Source organism: Gorilla gorilla, chromosome 21, assembly GCF_029281585.2.
Source record: "Gorilla gorilla gorilla isolate KB3781 chromosome 21, NHGRI_mGorGor1-v2.1_pri, whole genome shotgun sequence".
NCBI classification, from domain to species: Eukaryota; Metazoa; Chordata; class Mammalia; order Primates; family Hominidae; genus Gorilla; species Gorilla gorilla.
In genome coordinates, this window is record NC_073245.2 from 64,710,788 (window position 1) to 64,735,549 (window position 24,762).

Here is a 24,762-nt window from a genome sequence, read left to right on the forward strand (position 1 = left end):
GATCAGAACGACTGAGGAAATAGTCTTGGAGGGAAGGTAGGTCTTCCCTGAGCCTTATAATTACTTTAATGGTTGAACATTATCTCACCGAAGAAAAACAAAATTGCTTTTGTATCCCAATCTTTGGAAGACCCACTTTCCCCTTATGTTGGCATTTAGAAGGCCTAGAACTATTCCCTATGGCACTTAACCATGCTTACTGCATCCTGAAATTTCTGAAGTTTATTCATGTCAGCTTAATTAAAGCATGGGCAATGATGATAACTGATTTGTAAGATTCTCCAGGTGTAAGGTCTGGGATGCAGTGAGAACTTTCTCTTGGGTTGTTTTTAACCTCTGCGTTCCAGTTGAATTTCAGATGTGCCATAGACAGAGCTTCTTCGGAGGTGGAGGAGAAGGCACATTACTGCTCTCCCACGAGGTGGGGTCGTTCTGGGGAAGTTCTCAAAGCTCATCATCTCAGCTCTGGGGCTCCTTAGCCATGACTTACATAGATGAAGTTAGTACAGTTGTCCTGATTCCCAATTAATGCTTCCTCAAGGAACCCCCCTGGAAAAATCTTACCAATCCTTCTAGACCCACCCATCAATATTTGTCTTATTTTTCATTTAGTGAGAATCAGCTCCCAGAAAGATTCAAAATAGCACTTATGGTGGCCTTAGAATCTTGGCTTGTTTGAGAGTAGGCTCTGTGTGTGTGTGTGTGTGTGTGTGTGTGTGTGTGTGTGTGTGTATGTGTGTGTGTGTTTGTTTTGTCTTCTCCTTTCCCTAATGCATTTTATTTAAAATTTTCAATGAACCATTTTTTTGATGAACTTAAACATTAAAAGAAAAATGTTTTCCTCATTTTCTTCAATATTTAAAAAGTACTGCAAAGCACAAGGGAAATGAACCAAATATATAGAATATCATCAATAACAAGGCATCTGGACATTAATTAATTCTTCATTTTGGAACACCTGTGGCGATATGGGCCTTGTGTAGGATGTCACAGAAACACAGGGAGTATAACAGGCTTTCAAGGAAAGAGCTTATGGAAAGGAGGACAAGGAAAATATTTATTGAATGGATTCTTTGTGCCAGATGCTTGGCATATGTTATAATGAAATAGCAAACAGCCATAAAATGCTAAGCAGATTCCCGAGTGCTTCATTGACTCATGGGATCCTCATAAGAACTCTATGAAGCAGTGTTATTACCGTCCCCACTTTACAGATTAGGAAATTGAGGCAACAGAGAGGTTGATTAATTTGCCAAGATCACTTGGCTTGGAATAGAGGAGAGGGGACAGCCAGGTGACCTTGAAACTCCTTGGTGATTCAAGAATCCCAGCTCCTAACTGCAGAGCTACATAGCTTTTCATTTTGGAAGCTCTCTCATCTCACCCTTAAAATAGTGACATGAAGTGGGCAGTCCTGTTGAACCAATAAGAAACGCTTAGAAAAGTTGCACATCTTGCCCAGCCAGGTAGGCAAAGAGCTGGGATTTGAACCCAGGTGTGGCTGTCTCCAAATTTTCTGCTACTTTTACTGTATCATTTACAGTGAACCTACCAAGCAAAGAAGATTCTGCAGCTTCTAAATTCAGAAAACAAAATGCAGGAAGTGCAAGCCATAATGTGCAATCTGGGGAAAAGAATTTAATTTCAGGAAGCATGCCACTGCCTGGAAGGAACATTAACAAGACTTTTGTATCCAAATCGTCCCTGGCCAGTATCGGGTAGGACTCAAAAATGTAACCCACACCTTCTGGAATTGTCCACGGGGAAATCATCTTTGTGCTTGTTTGAACTGCCTTATCCTGGTAGAAATCATTGCTACTATCATCACAGCATTGTTGTATGGAAGTTTACTGTCACTGGCAATAAACATAGATGAAAGGAGGGGGGAATAAGAAAACAAAAGGGAAAAATAGAAGCAAAAAATGCACCAGAGTGAAAAAAATATCCATAAACTCGTTGTTTTTTGTCTCTCTAGTTACTCTGATGTGCACAAAGGAAATAGACGGAATAAAATCACATCTCAGGAACACCAACATAAATTCCCCCTTGCTTTGACAAGTACGTAATTTTCTTCAGAGATGCTCTTCACGTCTGGAGAGTTATGAGGCAATTTCATTCCCATCTGACAAATTTACAAAGAAACATTAGAGAGAAGGGATTAGGAAAGCGAGAAATCTTTATAGACTTTTTCCTCAGGCTGTATTTCCCTTCCATCTCTTGGCTCTTCCTTGAGGACCAGGCATGAATGCCTCACACAGTGTGGGCCTCATAACCAAGACACTTAGGAGAGAAACAAAACATGAAATGTGCTTTCAATCAACTAATTGTATTTACATTATTGGGGGATGGGGGTGGCACTTGGGGACGAGAAGATTCTTATTGGCAAACATGGAAGTGAAGTCTCTGAGGTATGGATTCAAAATGGTATTTGTAAAATTGGACTTTGAAAGAAATGCAGAAAGAGAAAGAGGAGAGGGAGAGAGAAAGAAAGGGAGGGAGAGAGAACTGAATGGTCTAAGAAAGTTTGTGGTGCAAATAAGCATTTCAGGATGATCACAATACAGGATTAATAATAGCAAAGCATATGTATTTTTTTCCTTGTAGGATTATAGATGCTAAGGCAACTTGGAGTTTTTCTCCTTTTAAAACATCTCTGTTGCTAATTTCATTGTGCAGCTTTCAGAGTGACCAACCATACCAGTTTGACCAAGACTGTATTGGCTGCAGCACTTAAAAGCTCACATCCCGGAAATCCTCTAGTCCTCGGTGAATTGGGATGGTTGGTTACCCTATTACTGATGATTGTAATTCTCAGGTAAGTTACTTGAGTTCTGGCAGCTGTTAACTTTCCTAAATATTTGCAACCTTGAATTATTCACGTTTGGTCTCTGTTAACTGGCAAAGTGAATGTGTACACACACATACTACACATATACATAAACATGTAGTTTGATCATTTGGGGATTCTAGTAAAGTCTTTGATTAAGGTCACCGTGAGGGCTTAGAATTCTGAAGGAAAAATCATAATAAGTGCTCAGAAGTTCAGGAAACGTTATTTTTTTTCCTGGAGTTGAGATTAAACATAATATAATGCAGATGCTGTCGGATACGGAACCCAAATGACAAATGTTTTATAACTGGGACTTAGGGAATGGAGAAAAGTAAGAGATACATAGCTTCCAAGACCTTAGTTGAGAGCCGCAAAGCACCCATAATACTGTATGTATAATTTGGCAGGAGAAAGGTGAGATATTTGTGTGTGTATTACTATTGTGTATTTTTTAGAGTACAGCTGGATTTATGGGCAGCCATGTTTGTGATTTACTGGCCATATCAAAAGACTGAAATTGAACCTAATCTGTATAATTTCAGCTTTCTGTTCTTTAAGTTTTTTCACTTGTAGTCACAATTTAAGTCATTTGCATTTTCTAAAAATTCTATTTTTGGTGATACTTGTTATTTTCCTTCTTTAAAGTTACAAGAAAATCTTTATTGTTTACCTTCCTGTGAAATGGTGATTTATATTGGAATGGGATGTCCAAAACCTTTAGGACAGAAGAGAAACCAAGCATTTATTTTGCCAAAAAAATCCCCAGAGATCTTGCATTTTGGGGTTTAAGTTTAACATCCTAAAACCAAATGTTGAAGTTGAATTTGGATGCGATCTCTCTTGAAACTCTCACAGTCAAACTCTCCCTTTAATCCGTCTGCTGAATATGAAAAACGGGGCTTCTTTGAACTGTAAATGCTTCTTTTTGCCTAATTTAGAGAAATAAACAATGATAAGTGATGTTCATCTATAGAGAGACTTGGTCCAGAGGCATATGAAAGTTGTGAGTTATCTGAACTGGCTACCCTCTGTAAAACCTGCCCTGTACTTTATAGAGGACAGTCTATCCCACTATAACCGATAGGATGTACAGATGGCTTTTTGCTTACAAGCAAGCATAAGTACAGTGTTGCCGAGAAATTAGATTGAGCATGATGAGAGATATAAAAATTTAAAATATCCCCTGGTGGAAAAATTTTTTTCTTTTTATTCTGCATTTGAATCTTTTAAATACTGTAACTTTTGGGGGAAAGTTATTGAGACATAAAAGGAATATTTGAACTGCTTTGGAGTTTATGATAACCACTGTATAATACATTATCTTGAAAGCCTTTATAGTACACAGTTACAAACTTCCAGGAAATCTATTAAAAGGCAGCATTAATTAACATAAACTTTTTATAGTGTTACTAATATTCTGCAAACAACTAAGAGTTTAAAAGCTCTTTTTATAGGCATTTCTTGCTGCCTATACACTATGATCAGCATGAATTACAGGAAACGTTAAAGGAGTAGAAAGAAATGAATTTTCATTGCTTGTTCTGGATGGGAAATTCACCTCAATATCTGTCTTTAATTTGAACAAGTGTGAAGACAAGGTACTCACCAGTTTGATTAGCATCCTCTTTGTAGACTTGTACAGCTGACCGAAAGCAAAACACTGATGCTTCAATATTCATTCTCCCAACGGATGATAAATAGCATCTTTGAAATGACTTTAGAAAACAAAAGGATTTCCTTGAATCCTGGGAGATAGAGTTTGGCTGTATCCGCTCACAAAACTTTTACGATCTCATCAGTGGGTTAGTCCATGATACAGGCTACATTTAGACACTTACAGATATGTCAAGTGGTTCCAGAAATGAAAGTAGTATTTTAATTTTTTTTTGATGTCTGGTTCCCAGTTGCACTGGCAAATCTCCGAAACCTGAATCTTGACCTTTTTTAGAGTGATGTTTTTCATTTCTGTTTTGAATTCCAAAGGGGAGGAGGCCTTTCAGTCTCTGTGCCCAAAGGGCAAAACTGTCTCCATTTAGGATTGAAATGAAGATGACCTGGGCCTGAGTTATCTAGTCATAATTATTTCCTGACTCTCTGTATTTCAATATTTCTGCTCTAACGTGAATTAAGCAAGGTTTCTTTGCTTCCTCTTTGCAGTGCAGTCTGCTGTTTGTAAATACTAGAATGGTGATTCTGGCCAAAGGTTCCTCGCTTTCTTAGGTCTTTGGTGTCATCTGGGTGCGACTGATGATTTTCTATTTTAGTAAATGCTTTACACTCTTACTTTATTTTATTTTATTTTTTTAAATAAAATGCTTTCCAGATCCCTTGGAGGCAGAGTCCTTCAACGTTTTGTTGCCATTCTGCTGTTCCCTCTTCCCACAACATCACCTGATTCTCAACCCATATGGTACTAGGATTTCACTGTGATAATCATAAAACAGATTATTATGCATATACATTATTTGCTGCGTACATTTTCTCCATTAAGTTTTTTGTTTATTCAAGAGATATTTACTTGAGGAGCTCAGTATTGGCCCTCCCATTTTATCCCTTTTCTCTATTTATGTTGTCATCTATACCTCTTATCTTTGCTTAGTGGGTATTATGTGCCAGGTATTGCAGAAGTGTTGGTGAACATGACATATGAGCTTCCTCCTTCTGGAGTTTGTCTTCTAGTTAGGGTAGCTATGCAGAGGGCAAGCAAGCAAATGACTAACAAGGTGATAAGTCTATGGAGGAAAGAAACTGATGGTGTGTTGGGGTGTGACTGATGGAGAGTTGAGGCAGCATGGCTGGGATGTCATCTGTAAGGAGGTCTCATCATAGCGGGAATTTGAGTGATGAGAAGAAACCCATGATACAGAGATCTGGGGATGAGTATTCCAGGCAGATGGAGCAGTGAGTGCAAAGGCCAGGTGGAAGCGAGCTTGGTGTGGGCAGACCAACGTGGGCTGGTGGAGCAGGATGAACAAGGATGTCAGAGAGATGGGAAATAAGCAGTGTCTCTAATAACATCTACCACGTATCAGTGTGAGCCCTGAAAAGACATTACCTCTATACCTTGCAGAAGCCTTGAAGGGAGGTGATTGTTTTCACATTTAGCAGATGATTAAATAGAAGTTCGGAGAGGTGTTGTGGTTTGTCCAAGGTCACACAGCCAATAAATGTCAGAGCTAGAATTCAAATGTAGATTTGCCTGATTCCAATATTTGTCCATTAAATATATTTTGAGTACCTATAATGTGCCTGGCCCTTGGTAGGAGGTGAGGATAAGGTAGTGGGCAAAATAAAATTTGTATTCTCATGAGGCTTACTTCCAGTAGAAGGAACCAGGAAAGAACTAACAGTATAGTTTATCAGGTTGTGAGAAGTACTATGGAGAGAGACAAATGAGGGAAAAGAAGGCAGGAGGGGAGATAGTGGGGATGGGGCTGCTCTTTTGCACAAGAATTTCAGAAAAGATACCATTGATAAGGAGATATTTGAGCCAAGAAATGAAGGAAATGAAAACAAGCCAACAGGTTTCCCTTGCAGAGCAGTCCAGATATAACAAGTAGCAAATGAAAACTTTCAAAGTGGGCATAAGTATGGCGTGATGGAGAAACAGCAAGGATATCAGTTAGCTGGATTCAGGTGAACAAGGAAGAGAATATGAGACTGGGTGGGCTGTGGTGAGGTCTTCGGCTTTTACTCTGAGTGAGATGAGAGTCAGTGGAAGAAAAGAGGGCCATATTGTAAGTTTGGTTTTATTACCATTATTCTGGATGCTGGTTAAAAGGTAGACTGTTGGGGAAGAGTGGAAGCAGGAAGTTGGGAGGCCAGTGGTGATTCAGTGATTCAGGCAGACATCATGGTGGCTGGCGTCAGAGTCCTGGCAGTGAAGTTGGTGAGAAGGGGCCAGATATATGATATATTTCAACAGTCGAGTCAACAGAATTCGCTTGTCGATTTGGGTGTGAGGTGTGAGAGAAAGAAAAGTCAAGGATGACGTAGTGTTTATGGCCTGAACCACAAGCAGGACGGATTTACCATTTACTGAAGGGCAAAATCAGTGGAGGTGCGCTATTTTCAGGGGAAAAATAAGGAGCTCAGTATTGGCTTTCCCAATGTGTCCCTTTTTCAATTTATATTGGCAACTATACCTCTTATTTTTGCTAAGTGGGTCGCTGATATGCAGATGTTATTTGAACAGAAAATTGTCAACATTTTTCTTCCTTAACAAAACAATGGTTGTCAGTACACTGTGCTAGTGCATTAATTAGCTTTGCTGCATAACAAACGACCCTCGAATTTCAGTGGCTTACAATAACAAACATTCATTTCCACGAAACCAAAAATACAGGATGGTTATGACTCAGCTCAACTCTGCCCCAGTGCTTCCCCCTCTGCCGACTTCTGCCTGTACATATCAGCTTACATTCCGTTGGCCAAAGCACATGGCTGAGTCCAACCATGATAAGGGAGGAACTACACACCCCCCTCAAATGGCATGACATTTCCTTCATTCAAGCCTGGTTGTCATCTCGATCAGTTAAAAACAAATAAGTAGATCCAGAATGACCATGCAACAGCCTCCAAAGAAGATGAGAGGCCTCAGCCCCCCAAATCCAGTGAGAACTAGTTCTTCCCATGTCTCTAGCACTCAAGCATCTCTATACTGGAGCAGCTTCTACTTGGCAGTAAGCCTATCACTTTGGTAATTTATTTCTCCCATGATGACCTTGAGCCCACTCATAGCTGGCCTGTGTCTTTATTCGCTATTACATCATCAGTGCCTACTGCAGTCCTACACACGGTAGTTCTAGTTTCGTGTGATTGGTTCAGATGCATTGTATCTAGCTTGTAGAATTCATTTAGAGGCTGGTTTCTTTTAAAAGGAATAAATAGAGGAATGGAGAAAAGACAAGAAAGTGGAGAGTTAGCAAATTCAGGTGCCTTAGCAAATTCAGAAGCCAGGCAGATAACACACATAGTGCCTCCACAGGGTTTGAGACAAATGGGGGTGGTGGCCCATTTAGCCAAGCCAGAGTACATATCCCCACATGGTAGAATTAAAGATATTTTAGGCCTGGGCATGGTGGCTCATGCTTGTAATCCCAGCACTTTGGGAAGCTGAGGAGAGTGGATCACGTGAGGCCAGGAGTTCGAGACCAGCCTGGCCAACAAGGTGAAACCCCGTCTCTACTAAAAATAAAAAAATTAGCCAGGTATGGTGGCACATGCTTGTAATTCCAGCTACTTGGGAGGCTGAGGCAGGAGGATCGCTGGAACTCGGGAGGCAGAGGTTACAGTGGTCAAAGATCATGCCACTGCACTCCAGCCTGGGTAACAGAGTGAGACCCCATCTCAAAAAAGAAAAAACAAATTAGAAGCCAAATAAAACAAAACTACCTGTGCTAGTCAAATAAAACTGTTTGAAGGGCAGATTCTCCCTGAAACCTGTCAGTTTGAGAATCTAGTAATAGAGTTGGGAAGATTTGGGCTTATCAAAGGAAAACTTTTGTTTTTGTTTTGTTTTGCTTCCTCCTCTCAACCTCCATAACTATTGGGTACTAGGCTTAGTGCCTGGGTGAAGAAATAATCTGTACATCAAACCTCAGTGACACAAGTTAAGCTATATAACAAACCTGCAAATGTAACCCTGAACCTAAAATAAAAGTTAAAAAAAAAAAGAGAACCTATTTGTAGGGTGGCAAATATCTTTCCCTCACCCTCCATCATTAGGTAGTTCTTTGGTAAAAAAAAAAAAAAAAAAGAATCTTTTTATCTGAAACTGGGACAAGAACTAGCTAGAGGGAATACCTTTATTTCTTTTGCCAAAGATAACTCTGGAGATTTTGTTTTTAGTTCTCTTCCATCTTCCTGAACCTTGCATACTGTTTGGGTGGTGGAGGGGTGTTAGGGGGTGGAGGAGAAGGAGAAGAAGGAGGAATGTTTAGGTAAAGCCCTGAGAGTTTCTGCCTCTCATGCCTGAGGTGTGGAGGTAGAGCTCTCTGGAATATTTCCAAGCCAAGTTGCGGAAGCCCACACTTCTCCCGCCTGGAGGGTTGTTCTTTGACTTCATCGAGGGCATCCAAGGCCAGGGTTATGAAATCTGATGCTCAGCAGAGGATTCCTGAATCTTCTCCCACCACAATGTTTAGGAACTGGGGTCAACTAGGACATAGGTCAACATTAGTGGTCCCCAGGAAATTTGACCTGCAGATATATTTTGTTTGGCTTACACAGCAATTATAAAGTTATATGCATTAAAAAAATTAATTCTCTATGGGCCAATATTTACAAACCATGAGATTTTACATGAAAATCAATATTTCTGCCTTCCTCTGAAATGTGGAAGCTCTGTCAATATGGGGCCGCATCTGGTTGAGTAACATCTGCCCACTTCATTAAGAGCATGCCGGCTAGCTCACACCCGTCCCTACCCAGCTCACTCCACTCAATTATTTCACCTGGATGGCCCTTTTAGACAATTGGGAGTAGACTCTTGACCTATATATTTATGTATAATATCTGTGGCTATAAATACATTGCTGTAAATGCCTCAGATATCTCTTTAATTTAAAGAGCAGCCTGCCCTTTAGATAATCAACTTTGGCTTTTTAAAACCAGAATTGTTAATTATCCTGGCAGTATTTTCTTTGCCCTCAACCTGATAAAGTCACCGTGAAAGGATGCGATTATTTGGTAGGTGAATCTAAAGGATATCATTTCTCTTTTTTCCTTCTTCTGCTATTTTCTCTTTACTCACATCTTCCTTGCCAACCAATCCGACATGCAAGAAACCCTTCAGGTGCTTAAAGGAGTTGGAAAATATTCCCGGAAATGCTGAACGTTTGCCACATTGTCAGAGGATAAAAGCACAGTGTTCAATCCAAAGGCTTTGTGTAGGTTTTTTTTTTTTTTTCCAATGCTAGTTCCAGGTTAAATTTGAGGATGCTTATGTTCTCTACATTTTAATGAGAAGCTTTAGCTAAGAATTTTTTTTTAAACAAAGGCACAAAAGTTTAAATCCTTTGCGCAATAGCAGTGAGATTGAAGTGACATGCTGTTTTTACTTTTTGAAAAACAGCAATGCTCAAATAATCAGCAGGAGAGGGAATATTAGACAAGTAAATATGGAATATTATGCTCACAAGCAATAACTGTGTCTATTAAATATGCAAACCATGCAGCCTCATATGGATTTTTTTCATTACATCATTTTATAGGTATATGTGTGTGTAAGACTGGGTATATAGTAAACTTTTATGAGTTAAATCATTTTTTCCATTAGCTTTTGTTGTAATTACCAAGATGCTTACTGTAATTTCTGATTGATCTTCAATTGGCACTACCCCATAACACTTTATCTTGAAAATTCGCTGCCTGTAGGCCTCTTAGTTAGGTAGTGAACGATTTATCTATAAACCTTCAACATAATCAAGAGGTCAATATGTAAAGGGACCCATTTGTAAATGAAATAAAGCAAATAATATGGTGGTTATTTTTGTATTTAGATAGATTAGCAACATTGATTCTAATGAGAGGGACCTTCCTTTCTTTATAGCAATTGTACCATGCAGTGTTAGTTATGTGCTGATTTCTCAGTTTATTTCATGTCTACCTTCCCACTAGAATGTAATTTCTCTGAGGACAGGAATCATGCCTTTATTTTCTGTCTTTAAAAAAATTGTTTTAAAGTGCGGCAAAATATCCAGAACATAAAATGTACCACTTTAATACTTTTTAAGTGTATGCTTCAGTGGCATTAAGTATATTCACGTTTTTGTGCTGTTATCATCACTATATCTTCAGACTTTTCATCTTCCCAAATGAAAGCTCCATAATCACTAAACAGTAATTTTGCCTTCCCCTCCCCCCCACCGGCTGACAACCATCATTCAATTCTCTGTCTCTCCAAATTTGACTATGCTAGGTGTCTTGTATAGGTGGAGTCATACACTATTTGTCTTTCAGTGTCTGGCTTATTTTACTTAGCATAATCTCCTCAAGATTCATCCATGCTGTAGCATGTGTCAAAAACCTGCCTTTATTTTTATTTTTTTAATATTTATTTATTTATTTTTGAAATAGAGTCTCATGCTGTCGCCCAGGCCGGAGTGCAATGGCGCAATCTTGGCTCACTGCAACCTCTGCCTCCCAGATTTAAGCGATTCTTCTGCCTTAGCCACCCGAATAGCTGGGATTACAGGCATGCACCACCATGCCCAGCTAATTTTTATATTTTTAGCACAGACGAGGTTTCACCATGTTGGCCAGGCTGGTCTCGAACTTCTGACCTCAGGTGATCCACCCGCCTCGGCCTCCCAAAGTGCTGGGATTACAGGCATGAACCACTGTGCCTGGCCACATGACTTTATTTTTTATAACCATGTGCCTGGTGTCTAGCTTAGCACTTGGATGAAGTAGGAATTAGGAGACCACAATATATCTTTGTTGAAGGAATACATGAAAGAATGACTCAGTCAGCCACATTGTATTCCCCTTCGTAGCCTTGGGATCAGGACGCAGTAGGTCCTCTGTAATTCTTTGGGGAAGAAAAGAATTATTTGGCTTCCTGATTTCTGAAGCAGAGCCCAGGGGGCAGTTGAGATACTTTTGGAACATGAAAAACTCGCCATTTCCCCTTGCCCGTGATGTTTGAATCCAGTGTATGAAAAGGAACTCTGTGGCATCTTTTCTCGAGCTTGTAATTTGGGTTGCTTTGTGTTCACTGCTAATTAACCAGTTGGTGATGTGCTGTTTGTCTTTTCGTCTGCCTCTGAGCTTGTAAGGAGTCAGTGACAAGCCCAGTGAAACTGAGGGGCACTCAGATAATTAAGGTTTGGAGGGCTTCTTACCAACCCCTTGATGAACCAATTGCTTCCTCTGCCTCAATTGATGGGTAGCTGACACATGACGTTAACAGTGGCTTTCTCTCATATACACAGCAGCAGGAGACTTTCCCACCTTTTAATGGCTGAGCAAACTTCATCCCAGGCAACCCTGGCAAAATGAAAGTGTATTGTCAAAGTTACTTGTGAAGATGACTGTGTTTAGACTAGAAGAAAAGTCTTGATACATCAGAATTGCCACACACGTGTGCACACACAGTCTTTATTATTAACATCTAAATGCAAAAAGTAAGTAATACAAAGCTTTATTTAAACATTTAAATGTATAAGGAGAAATGACTTTGTGTTCTATATTGTTCTTTTGTGTGTGTGTATGCCTGTTTTTATCCTTTAAGAAACAACAGTGATAGAGTATTGAGTAGTTTCTTTTCGTTTTTTCTTTTTTGAGACAAGGCCTTGCTAACCCTGGCTGGTTTGCATTGGTGTGATCACTGCTCATTGCAGTCTCAACCTCTCAGGCTCAAGTGATCCTCTTGCCTTAGCCTCTCAAGTAGCTAGGACTACAGGTGTGCACCACCACACCCAGCTAAGTTTTTATTTTTTGTAGCAATGGGGTCTGGCTGTGTTTCCCAGGCTGGTCTCAAACTCCTGGACTCAAGCAATCCACCAGTCAAGCCTCTTGGAGCGTTGGAGTTATAGGCTTGAGCCACCTTGCCCAGTTGAGAAGTTTCTCTAAATCTGATAACCTCCTCTTGTACAGAGTCTGTGTCTGTTATGCAAAAACATCAAATAATTGAATGTCATGTGTGGGCGGCTCTACACCTCCTTACCTGTGCTTATCTTCTGCTTCTTTGCCTCTTTTTAATCCAGCGTAGTTTGGAACCAGCAGCAGCAGCAGCTCCCCAGACCTACTGAATCAGAATCTACATTTTGATAAGAGCCCAGGGTGACTCCATATACATGAAAAAGTTTGAGAAGTCCTTAGACCTGCAGTTCACAGCTTCTCCTTCTTTCTTATTCAACTGAATTGCAGTGGGACCTGAGTATGGTTAAAATAAATGAATAAAAACACAAATCAATTCTTCGGTGAGTCTCATGAACAATCAAGATTAAGAACCACTGACCTTACTCCAAGAAATGCCTTCAGAACCCTGAGGGCAGGGACGCTGTCTACTGTGTTCTTTCCTAGGAAAGTGCTTGGAATATAGTAAAAAAAAAAATTATTTATTGAATGTATTATACAAAAACCCAAGGCTCAAATGACCTTGGGGCAGTGTCTTTTTGCATGTTCAGACCCTGAAGGAGATAAACCTGCCTGTCTGCTGACGCTACTCCCGTAGCTGGGCAACAAGTTCTTTGAAGGTAGATCTAGGTGGCCCATCTTGGTGTCCACCACAAGTGGTTAACAGTCAAATAGAATCATGTTTTAGGAGGCAGGCTCTAGAGTTTGACTGCCTACCTTTGATTTCTGGACCTGCCACTCCCTGGCTGAGTGACTGTGGCCAGTTATTTATCTTCTTCCTGGGTGATATGGTTTGGCTCTGTGTCCCCACCCAAATTTCATCTCAAATTGTAATCCCCATGTGTGGAGTGGGGGGACCTGTAATCCCCACGTGTTGAGGGAGGGAGGTGATTAGATCATGAGGAGGTTCCCCCATGCTGTTCTTGTGATAGTGAGTGAGTTCTCATGAGATCTGATGGGTTTATGAGGCAGTTTTCCCTGCTCTTGCTCGCTCTCTCTCTTGCCTGCTGCCATGTAAAATGCGCCTGCTTCTCTTTCTGCCTTGATTGTAAGTTCCCTGAGGCCTCCCCAGCCCTGTGGAACTGTGAGTCAATTAAACCTCTTTCCTTTATAAATTACTCAGTCTTGGGTATATCTTTACAGCATTGTGAAAACGGGCTAATACACTGGGTCAGTCTCCTTATCCATAACATACTATCAGTTATACCCACCTGATAAAGTGATTTGAGACTATAGTGAGAAAAATAGATTTAAGGCACATATTGGGCAATTAATTAAGGTTAGTTGTTATCATTCCTATTATAATGATATTTTACGTAATATATAATTAAAAGTTTATAATATTAAATCATATTATAAAAATAGATTCTTCTTTTGCTTGTATGAAGAAACAAACTGGGATGATAAAATGTTAGAGAAAGGGCAGTTTTATCCATACTAAAGATAATAGAGATATTATTTTCCTCTTCTGTGTGTGAGAACCATCTTTGTCTCCTTACACACTAGACAGGATACATTTGTTTGTGGTCTGTGTGCATTTTTCCTTCTTGTCAGAGCAGCAAGAACCTTGATTCTTGCCTTTAAATGGGATCTTTCTGGAGATGATATGATGATAAGATTTGTAATTTGCCCCATCTCTATCCTTGCGGGATCTTGAGTTCTGCTCCAGCCGCGTCAGCTCTGTTTAACTCAATGATCTGGTGACGTCTTTCAGATCTCAGAAGGGCTCAACAAATGCCACCACGGAGTTCAGTAGTGAAGACACAATGCCAAGATTAAGCAAGGTTGGTTACATTTGTAAATGTAAAGGCTCAAAGCTTTGTTTGAAAAAATCAATGCAGTAGATCTTAGGTAGAACAGAATTCTAGCAGAACTGTGAAGTTTCTAAAAAAAAAAAAACAACAACCCACACCAGTGAGTGTTAAATTCTCATAGGAATAATTCCATTGTGGCTAAGTGCGGTGGCTCACACCTGTAATCCCAGTGCTTTGGGAGGCCGAGGTGGGCGAATCATTTGAGGTCAGGAGTTCGAGACCAGCCTGGCCAACATGGTGAAACCCTGTCTCTTCTAAAAATATAAAAATTAGCTGGGTGTGGTGGTGCATGCCTGTAATCCCAGCTACTCGGGAGGCTGAGGCAGGAGAATCGCTTGAACCTGGGAGTCGGAGGTTGCAGTGAGCTGAGATCGCACCACTGCGCTCCAGCCTGGGGACAGAGCAAGATTCTGCCTCAAAAAACAAACAAACAAAAAACTAAAACAAACAAACAAACAACAACAAAAAACCCCAATTCCATTGTGTGGTGATGATAATCATCATCATTGGCTCTTTTTTCCCATCCCCCTTGTGATAATAAAGCTCAAACTCTGTATAAGCTAGGATTATGGTATGCTGTGCACAGACCCCCAAAACGGTGACTTAAAAACAATATAATTTTATTTTAGTCTCACAGAAATAAAGGTCCAACTGATTTGGCAGCTCTGCTCTGAAACTCTGTTAGGAATCCTGGATGCTGCTATCTCATTTCTTTCTATCCCGATGATGTTGCCTTTGCCTTCATGACCCGGGATTGCTGCCATTGTGGTTTGCATTCCAGCCAGCGGGAAGGGAGAAAGAGGTCAGAACCCTCTTCCTTTTAAGGGCAAAATATACAAGTTGTACATGATCACTTTTATTCACACATCTTTTAATCATGCAGTCCCACCCAACTGCAAGCAAGACTGGGAAATCTGGATTTTTTGTGGCCATGTGTTCTGCTAGAAACTCAATTACTCTATACTCTCTCAGAATATGTGTTTGATACAGAGCTGTTCCCACCTCCAGCTCCCAGGTGGGCACGTGAACCAGACTTGGCACCTCAATGCACCACATATCCGTGGCAACTGAGATCGGTTTCCAGTTGCCCATGCAACCCAAGCTGGAACAAAGAGACTCGGTCCTGGGTTCTTGCTATGACTAGCGGTGAAGAGATTGCTCTTCCTTCTGGGGTTGCTTCACAGGATGAATGTAATCCTGGAGTTGCTCCTGATTTTTTTGCCTCCTAATGGAAAAGTGAATGTAACACAGAGGAAAGTAGAGGAGAGACTGAGAGAAAGGGATTCCTGATGACACAGTTAGAGCACTTGGATTCTGTTGTACCTGAAACCAGGCTTACCCCAGATAAATAAGTCAATCTACTTCTTTTTCTTTTTTCTTTTCTTTTAGTTAGACTTGCTTAGACTTATGTTCTTGCCATTTATTATAAAAAAGCACTCTGAATAATAATGTACCTGTGTTAGTTCATTTTGCATTGCAATAAAGGAATACCCAAAGCTGGGTAATTTTTAAAGAAAAGATGTTGATTTGGCTCACAATTCTGCAGACTGTACAAGATGCTTGGATCCTGCATCTGCTTCTTGTGAGGTCTCAGGAAGCTTTTACTCACGGCGAAAGGCAGATGGGAGCTGGCATGTCACATGGTGAGAAAAGGAGCAAAAGAGAGAAGAGGGAGGCCACAGGCTCTTTTTAACAACCAGATCTCATGTGAACTCATTACTATGTTATATACTTCTGTATATAATAATATCGATATATTATACGTACTATATGTATAATATATTTGATATATGTATGATATATCCACCTCTGGCAGAATTTACCCACATGCCTACTTCTATGTATACTAAAACTAATATTATATAGAAGTATATAATATATAGTATTATATATAGAAGTATACTTTATTATCTATATCATATATAGAAGTATATGATATACTACTATATATACTACAACACTTATAGAAATATAGTCTATATATGGTGTATATGATATATACTATATATAGAAGTATATATATATCATATACTTCTTATGATGCCCAACATATGTATTCTTTTCTTTGTTTTCCTTGTTTTATCTTTGTTTTCTTTGTTTTATATCATATACTTCTACATGTAGTATATATCATATACATCATATATAGACTATACTTCTAAGTGTATGGTCTCCATACCTGTGTCATCAGCAGCACCTGGAAACTTGTTAGAAATGTAAATTCTCAGTGATTCTCAAACTTACTTGTGTGAGATTCACCTGGAGGGCTTGTTAGACTCCAGATTGGTGGGGCCCACCCCCTGAGTTTCTGACCCATTAGGATTGGAGGGAAGCCCAAGTTGGCATTTCTAGAAAGTTCCAACCCCCCTGATTATCTGATCCATTAGGACTGGAAGGAAGCACGAGTTGGCATTTCTAGACAGTTCCAGCCCCCTGAGTTTCTGACCCATTAGAGCTGGAGGGAAGCCTGAGTTGGTATTTCTAGAAAGTTCCAACCCCGGAGTTTCTGATCCATTAGGACTGGAGGGAAGCCCGAGTTGGCATTTCTAGAAAGTTCCAATCCCTGGAGTTTCTGATCCATTAGGACTGGAGGGAAGCCCGAGTTGGCATTTCTAGAAAGTTCCAATCCCCGGAGTTGCTGATCCGTTAGAACTGGAGGGAAGCTCGAGTTGATCCTGATCTATTAGGACTGGAGGGAAGCCCGAGTTGGCATTTCTAGAAAGTTCCAGCTCTATTAGTTAAGGTCTGTATAAAAACAGAACCAATCATATATATATATGAATATGAGGAGATTTATTTTGGGAGTTGGCTCACTTGCTTACGAGGCCAAGAAGTCCTGTGATCTGCTGTCTGCAAGCTGGAGACCCAGGAAAGCCAGTGGTGTAATTCACTGTGAGTTCAAAGGCCTGAGAACCCTGGGCTTCAATGCTGTAACTCTCAGTCTGAGGCTACAGGACTGACAAGGTGTGGGATGGGGGTACTGATGTAAGTCTGGGAGTCTGAAGACCTGAGAAACAGGAGCTCCAGTCCCTGCGGGCATGAGAAGATGGATGTCAGAGCTCAAGAAGAGACAGGAAGTTCACCCTTCATTTATTTATTGTTGGTCTCTCCCCAGTGGAATATAAGGTGCTGGACAGCAAGGATTTTAGTCTGTTTAATTTGCTGCTGTATCCTCAGCACTGAGGTCACTGACTGGGACATAGTAAGCACTCATTTTACATTTTTGGAACAAATTTACTTCAGGCACAAAGTTTACCTGAACCAAATAAGTGAACAGAATTATTTATAGGCCCCTGGTTTATTAATCCACTTCCTGTCCTTCATGGCTGTTGTTTCATATTTGATTCATGCATGGCATAAACATTTATGACAATCTTGTTCATATCATAATTGTTGTTAGCAGCTAACATTTATTGCAGACTTAATAGTTGTCAGTCACTGTGTTAACCACTTCAATGCATTGTCTGATTTAATCCTTATATCAGTCCTACAATGTCTTTGCTATTTTATCCCCATTTTACAGGTGAGAAAAATGAGGCTAAGAGAGTTTAATTCACTTGTCTAGTGAATTCACATATCACACCGCGAGGTGTTATGGGATGCCGGAATTCAAGCCCAGATCTGACACCAAAGTCTGTGTTCTGAACATACAAACTGCTAAAGTTCCACTTCAAGTGCCTTCTTGCTATGTGGCTGGCCATGACTCTTTATAGCTGAATCCCCATTGTAACTTGCTCATAAAGTTGACTGGCATTGGTTGAGTCATATTTCCAAACATCAAGTGACACTAATAGCACTGACTGGAACAGAATTCAGCCAGCTCATTGTTTGACCATTCCACTTTCTCCTTTTCTGTCTTCTTATGTGGCTGAATAGTGTGCTATGAACTCTTTCCCTATGGATGGACATTCACAAGTTTTTGATGTTCTGCATAGTGTGCTGAATAATACTGAACACATCTTTAACAGTAACCTTAGGATAAATTAATAGGTACTTTTAATTATAACATAGGTATACCGTCTTCCAGACAAGTTTTTTTTTTTTTTTTTTTTTTTTTTTTTTTTGCCACGTAGTTTACTCTTTTTTCCCCATAGTGTGGTTGATATGATTTGGCTATGTCCCCACCCAAATCTCATCTTGAATTGTAATTCCCATAATCCCCACGTGTCATGGGAGGGACCTGGTAGGAGGTCATTGAATCATGGGGGTGGGTTTTTCCTGTGCTGTTCTCATGATAGTGAATAAGACTCACGAGATCTGCTGCTTTTATGAAGGGCAGTTCCTCTGCACAGCTCTCTTGCCTGCCACCAGGTAAGACGTGCCTTTGCTCCACCTTCGCCTTCCATCATGATTGTGAGGCCTCCCCAGCTATGTGGAACCATGAGTCTATTAAACCTCTTTTTCTTTATTAATTACCCAGTCTTGGGTATTTCTTCATAGATCATGAAAATGGACTAATACAGTGGTAGACTGAAGATCTAGCAGTCTTATAGTGCATTAGTTGATAGCATGTGCCCTTTTCAAAGACATTAACATTTATTACTGTGCTCAGACCCAACACCCACCCATCACCATTGACTCTCAGCAGATCCTGCCTCCAGAGGCCATCCACCTCTGGTAGAGAACACAGGTTTGCACTTCTATGTTATCCACTCTTGAGGACTTTGTCTTTATTTGCTCTCTCATTTCCATCCTTTTACCTTGAGACCCTTTCTTCTTGTGCCAAGATTTTGCATTTATCCTGCTTCTCTGTCTTCATCAAAGACTGTCCATGTTATGAAGATTGAGAAACTGAGGTTGATCAAACAGTTATACCAGTTGTACATGAAATAAATCAATTCTTTTGATTTTTTTAAGATGACATCTCTGTTATCACTTAACTACCTTATCTTCTGTGGGTTCTGTACCACACAGGCATGATCATTTTTCTATTTTAACTTGAGTTTCCTCTTAAAATGTAGAAAAAGTAGTTTTTATCTCCTCCATGTTGGTCAAATGGCCTTCTGCTAATGATGCAATTAGTGAAACTATGCGAGACAAAGGGGGAGATCTTTCAGTTTTAGAAAGTCAATGAAGTGGCAAAATCTGCCGCATTTGCTGTATGTGCAAAATATTTCACAGCGCTCTACTGTAGTAATGTCTTTTTTGAGCAGCTACTGTAGTTGCTGAAGCTAAATTATAATAATTTGATGACTGTGTGCAAAATGAATTCGCTAAAGTACTGCCTCCTCAATGGCTATCAGATTTGGTTTAGAGTGGGGAAAGGCTGTCTCTCACCTCGGTCACACCCAGAAATCTGGAGATTTCCTTACCTAGCCTCTCTTTGCTACCTTCTCTCCAGAACATATCCCCCTTTTTTTCTTCTTCTTTCAGAATTCTGTTTCCTGGTAAACAAACTCTGCTACATTCTTACCCACATGGAGCTACCGTTTGATCCAGCCATCCCATTACTGGGTATATACCCAAAGGAAAATAAATCGTTCTACCAAAAAGACACATGCACTTGTATGTTCATCGTGATACTATTCACAATAGCAAAGACATGGAATCCACTTAGGTGCCCATCAGTGGTGGATTGGATAAAGAAAATGTAATACATATACACCATGGAATACTATGCAGCCTTAAAAAAGAATGAATCATGTCTTTTGCAGCAACATGGATGGAGCTGGAGTTCATAATCTTAAATGAATTAATGCAGAAAAACCATTGGTGATATCTTCATCACTGATGCATGTTTCAGATTATTTCTTCTGCACCTTCATGTAAAATTTCTATTCATGAGGTCCATGCCTTTTGCCTATACCCATCTCTACCCATCCCTGTGGTTTGCTGGAGATGGCTTGTGCTGGCTTTGGAGAGCTAGTTGAGCACTTCTTTTTTGTGTTCTGCATCCAATTACATCATGTTGATAGCTTGAAATTGGCCATGGTGGGAGTATTTACACCATAAAAATTGGCCAGTGCTACAAATCAGAGTGAATTATTTAACATTTCCCAGCACACCACTAATCCTTTTTCTGTGGTTATCTACCTTCTTTCTGATCACCTTCCTCATTTGTTGAAGACTTTGGCTCCTGGATCACAATATTCTTTCTTCCTCCAGGTCAGACAACACTCAGAGATTTTGACATCTATGTTGAATTAGTGAGTGAGGGCCAGGGCTACTCACTATCCTGCCATGGGATACAGGGAATATAACGTAACAAAGGATTGTTTCACATCCTGGCATTTCTTCCTAGCATCCTGTTGGAAAGTCAGCTAGTTAAAAAAACCTTATTATAATTATTTGGACCTAGAACCCAAATTCTATTTTATATGTAGCACAAAGTATTCTTTGTGTAACTTTAATACACTCCACATAAATTGAAGGAGAATTGTATTATATTTTGTTTGGAAATTCACCAAGGGCTTTCTCATCATTGAAAAAAATTCATGTCCCCGATGGCAATGCTACCCTGGTATTTGAGTCACCTGTTCAACACACCTTATTTTTCTGTATTGAGGCTATTGAGTTCAGGGGATTTTACATGAGTATGCACAGAGAATATTCCATTAGGTCTTCTAATATAGCTGTACCCAAGACATATTAAATACATATTAATTATTACAAATTATATATATATATTTATTATCCTCTTTGTACTAGAATTGGAGCTTCATGGTGAGTTTTTAAAAAAAATTTGTATTATTCATACAAAAATTTGTAATATTCTACCTGTATTTTACAGGTAGAAAATTTGTATTATTTCATTTCAGGGTGACTAAAAGGGCGTTATATTATAAAAGAGGCTGTTAGATTGGATAGGGTTGAGAGACCTGTTACAATTCCCTTCAGCTGCTTTGAGTTCCCAGTTTCTGAGGATTGCTTCTCCTCCATGTAATTCCTAAGAACTGGCTCTGGACCTATTCAACATCAAGACAACCCCATTTTTGGAAGCTCAGAGGCATCTTTTATAAGCAACCTCTGATCCTTCCAGAACCCTCCTTCTCTTATGCTCATTTCACCTGGTCTTCTACTTGAGAGAAACTTCCAGAATCTAGATCCTTCCATTTTTCTCCTTCCTGTCTTCTCATTGATGGGTACATACTATGCTGTGACTCCATCCCCTGTGGATGGACATTGAGGCTGTTTCCAAGTTTTCGATGTTCTACATAGTGGAGTGAATAATATTGCATGCATCTTTAGTGGTAACCTTAGGGTAAATTCCCAGAAGAAGAATTGGATGCTTTTTTTAATTTTGATGCTATTACCACATTAGCCTCCCTGCATTTGGACAGTGCTACTTCATGAAACAAAAAGTATATATTTTACTTAGTGAAACAAGTGAGATGGTTACTGAGGCAATTGTCATTCTTCTGGGTCGTAAATAGTACCTATTTTGATAGCTTTCTTTTTCCTTTTCTGTAGACCACACTCATGCATCCTTCACTGCTACCAGCCTTGTTCAAGACACTTGAATTATTGCAGTGGCATCTTAACAGTCTCCTGCTTTCAGCCTTTTTGCTCTGACACCGTCTGTTTGCAGTTCACATCCTTTCTCTTCTCAAACTCTTGGATGGCTTCCATTTCCCCCAGAGCGAATGCTCAAACCTCCCACAGCCCATGTGCTCTGGCTACCAATGACCCTGCCAATGTCATCTCCCTCCATCTCCTTCTCCCTCCTGCTTAGCCACACTTGTCTCCCCAGGGCCTTCGCACTTGCTTTCTTCCTCGTTTGCCGTACTCCCAGCTACCCACAGGGCTTCTTCTCCCACTTCCATGAGTGCTCTGCACATGTATTGAGCAGGACTTTGCAGCCACTCACTATGAAATAGTAGTCCCTCCCTCTCCCCCTGAGTTACTTTTCTCCACAGTACTTATAATCATTTGATATATTTACTGCTGCCCTGAATGAGGCCAGAGCTTGTTCTGTTTTGTTTTCCATTGTTTTCTTATTTCTTCCATCTCCAGTACCTGGCATATAATAGATCAAGACCAGATGGTAAATATTGTAGGCTTTACGGGCCATACGGTTCTGTCCACCCTACTGAGCTCTGACACTGTTGCGTGAAACAGCCACGGACAATACGTAAACAAACGCGCACAGCCGAATTCCAATAAAACTTTATTTATGAACACCATAAATTTGAATTTCATATAATTTTCACATGTCAGGGGATATTGTTCTTTTGGTTTAAAAAATGTAAAAACCCTTCTTAACTTATGAGCCATACAAAAACGGGCTGAGAGCTTGAATTCGGTCTGAAGGTTGTGGTTGTGCTTAAAAGTTATTTGTTTCATGAATGAATGAATATGAAAAGACTATGTATATATTAATAACTTTTAGGCACGTATCATAATCTATGTTTAAGCCTGTGCATTTGGAAAGATATGGCACAGAACTAAATGTGCCTTTTCGCTATAGATGTCTTACTCATTTTGACATTTCAACCATCCCTCAATAGACAAAGAGATCACTAGGATCTGGTTTAGTAAAAGTCTGAAAACTGTAGTGTAGCCTATAGATGATAATACAAGTCATCTGCTTTATTATATATGTATTTTAATAAAACAGAAAGGGGTGAAAAGACTCTGTATTTTCGACTGGACTGGACATCCATAGCTTTTTCCTTTGACTTTCATAGTTTATCTTAATTGAACTTCCAGCACCTCCATCGTCTTTCTCTGCAAACTCTGTTTGGAAAAATAGACCTTAAGACCCCAGTAAGAGCACTCAAATTCCTCAGAGCAAATAACTTAAACATAACAAATCGAAGCTTACAAAAGTCGGAATTGTAAAACTAATAGGGCTGTTAAAACCAGCTTTCCTGAAAATTATGAATTGGTAGGCCTGTTTCTTATAATGGCAAATAGTGAATCTTGATTGTTCATCAGTGCACATGTCATAAATTAGGTGCTGAGAGAGGCTGCAAAATTCTTTATAGCATCACAGAAAGCTACCGTGACTGCCTTCATATCACACTGTTAGATTCCAGTGGTGCCGGCACAGATCTGGCAATGAAAGTTTTAAAATTGTAACAAGTTGTCAAATGTTTATCAATGGGATTTTATGAAGGACTAAAAAGTTATGTATGATACTGCACAGACCATTAGGGGAATAATAATAGTAATAAAGAGACTTTATTCTCATCAAGACTTATGTGGCAGCTAGCTTTTCTCCCCAAACTTGGTTATTGGAGGTTGAGAGAGGCAAATAATTCAATGCTAGGAGTAGAACAGCTTGAAGCATTAGATGGAATATCTGTATTATGTGTTGAATAGAATATAATGAATATGTGGGGCTATATCTCTATAGATATGTAGATCTCTCTCTGTATTTATGGAAAAAGGTATTCAGGATTGAAACGCAGCCTTAACAAATGCCTTGCCAATTGTGTTTTATGGGTTCTGCCTGTGGTGTAGGAAGAAGGTGAGCCTTGGGATCATGCTGAGTTGGGTTCGGTTCCTGACTCCTCTGTTTAATATTTTTGTGTCTTCTCTACACTGAAATTACTTCTTGTTTAAGAGGAGGAACAGTCATAAAGCCTACTTTATTAGGCTTGTTGTAATTTTTTTTGGAATAAAACATTTAGCACAATTCTTCACACATATGGAGCCAAAACCCAAAATAAAAATCCTACCTTCTTCCCTTATCAGTTATGTGACCTTAGGCTGGTCATATTACCTCTCCCAGCCTCAGTTTCCCCATTTACTTAGTGGTGATAATATTTTCTATTCACTAATCTTGTGGCATTGTGTGAGAATTAAATGAGATATCTTATTATCTATAGAAAGCCTAGTACACTGCCAGTCACTTGGCATGTGTTCATTATAAGATCCTTTTTCTTTTATTCAGGGGTATATTCTTAAAAGAGAGACAACATAAACTATATCTTTGGAGATGCAGCATTATAATAACTATATTTTATAAGTCACCATTAATGCTTCCTCAGAAGATTCTAGAAGTTTAATGACTATCACAAGTTTATGTGTCTATAACGTTTTGCTGAAGGAAGCAGATATGTTTATTATCAATCTCTTCTAGACTGCAAGATCCACTAGAGTAGAGAGTTTGTGCCTTTTGTTCACCTCTGCATCCCTAGCATGTTTATTTGGCACAGATAGGTGCTCAAATTATAGTTGTTTAGTTAATATTTCTAAACAAATATATTTCCAGCAGGGAAAAGCCATAAATAAACTCACCAATTCACATTCTGTTTGTTCCTATGCACCAAGGATAGGTGTACCCTTCATCAGGATCCCAGCAGGAAATAGATGGCGCAGCCCACCTGGGTAATTTGAGGAGGGTATACAAAAACGGTGTGGGCAGTGTGCTGGGAGACCACCAGGGACCATGCAGTGCTCTGGGGCTGGTGACAAGAGGACGCTGGCATTCATTCCTTGACTAGAAGGAGGAAAGGGAGAGGAGCTGACTGACTGAGGGAGGTCCTGCAAGCCTGTGAGCTGACTGGGAGGAGAGGAAGTGCTCTGGCAGGGCTGGGAGCTAGGAGCTGGGAGCTGGGAGCTGGGAGCTTTCCTTGAGGGAGGTGCTGG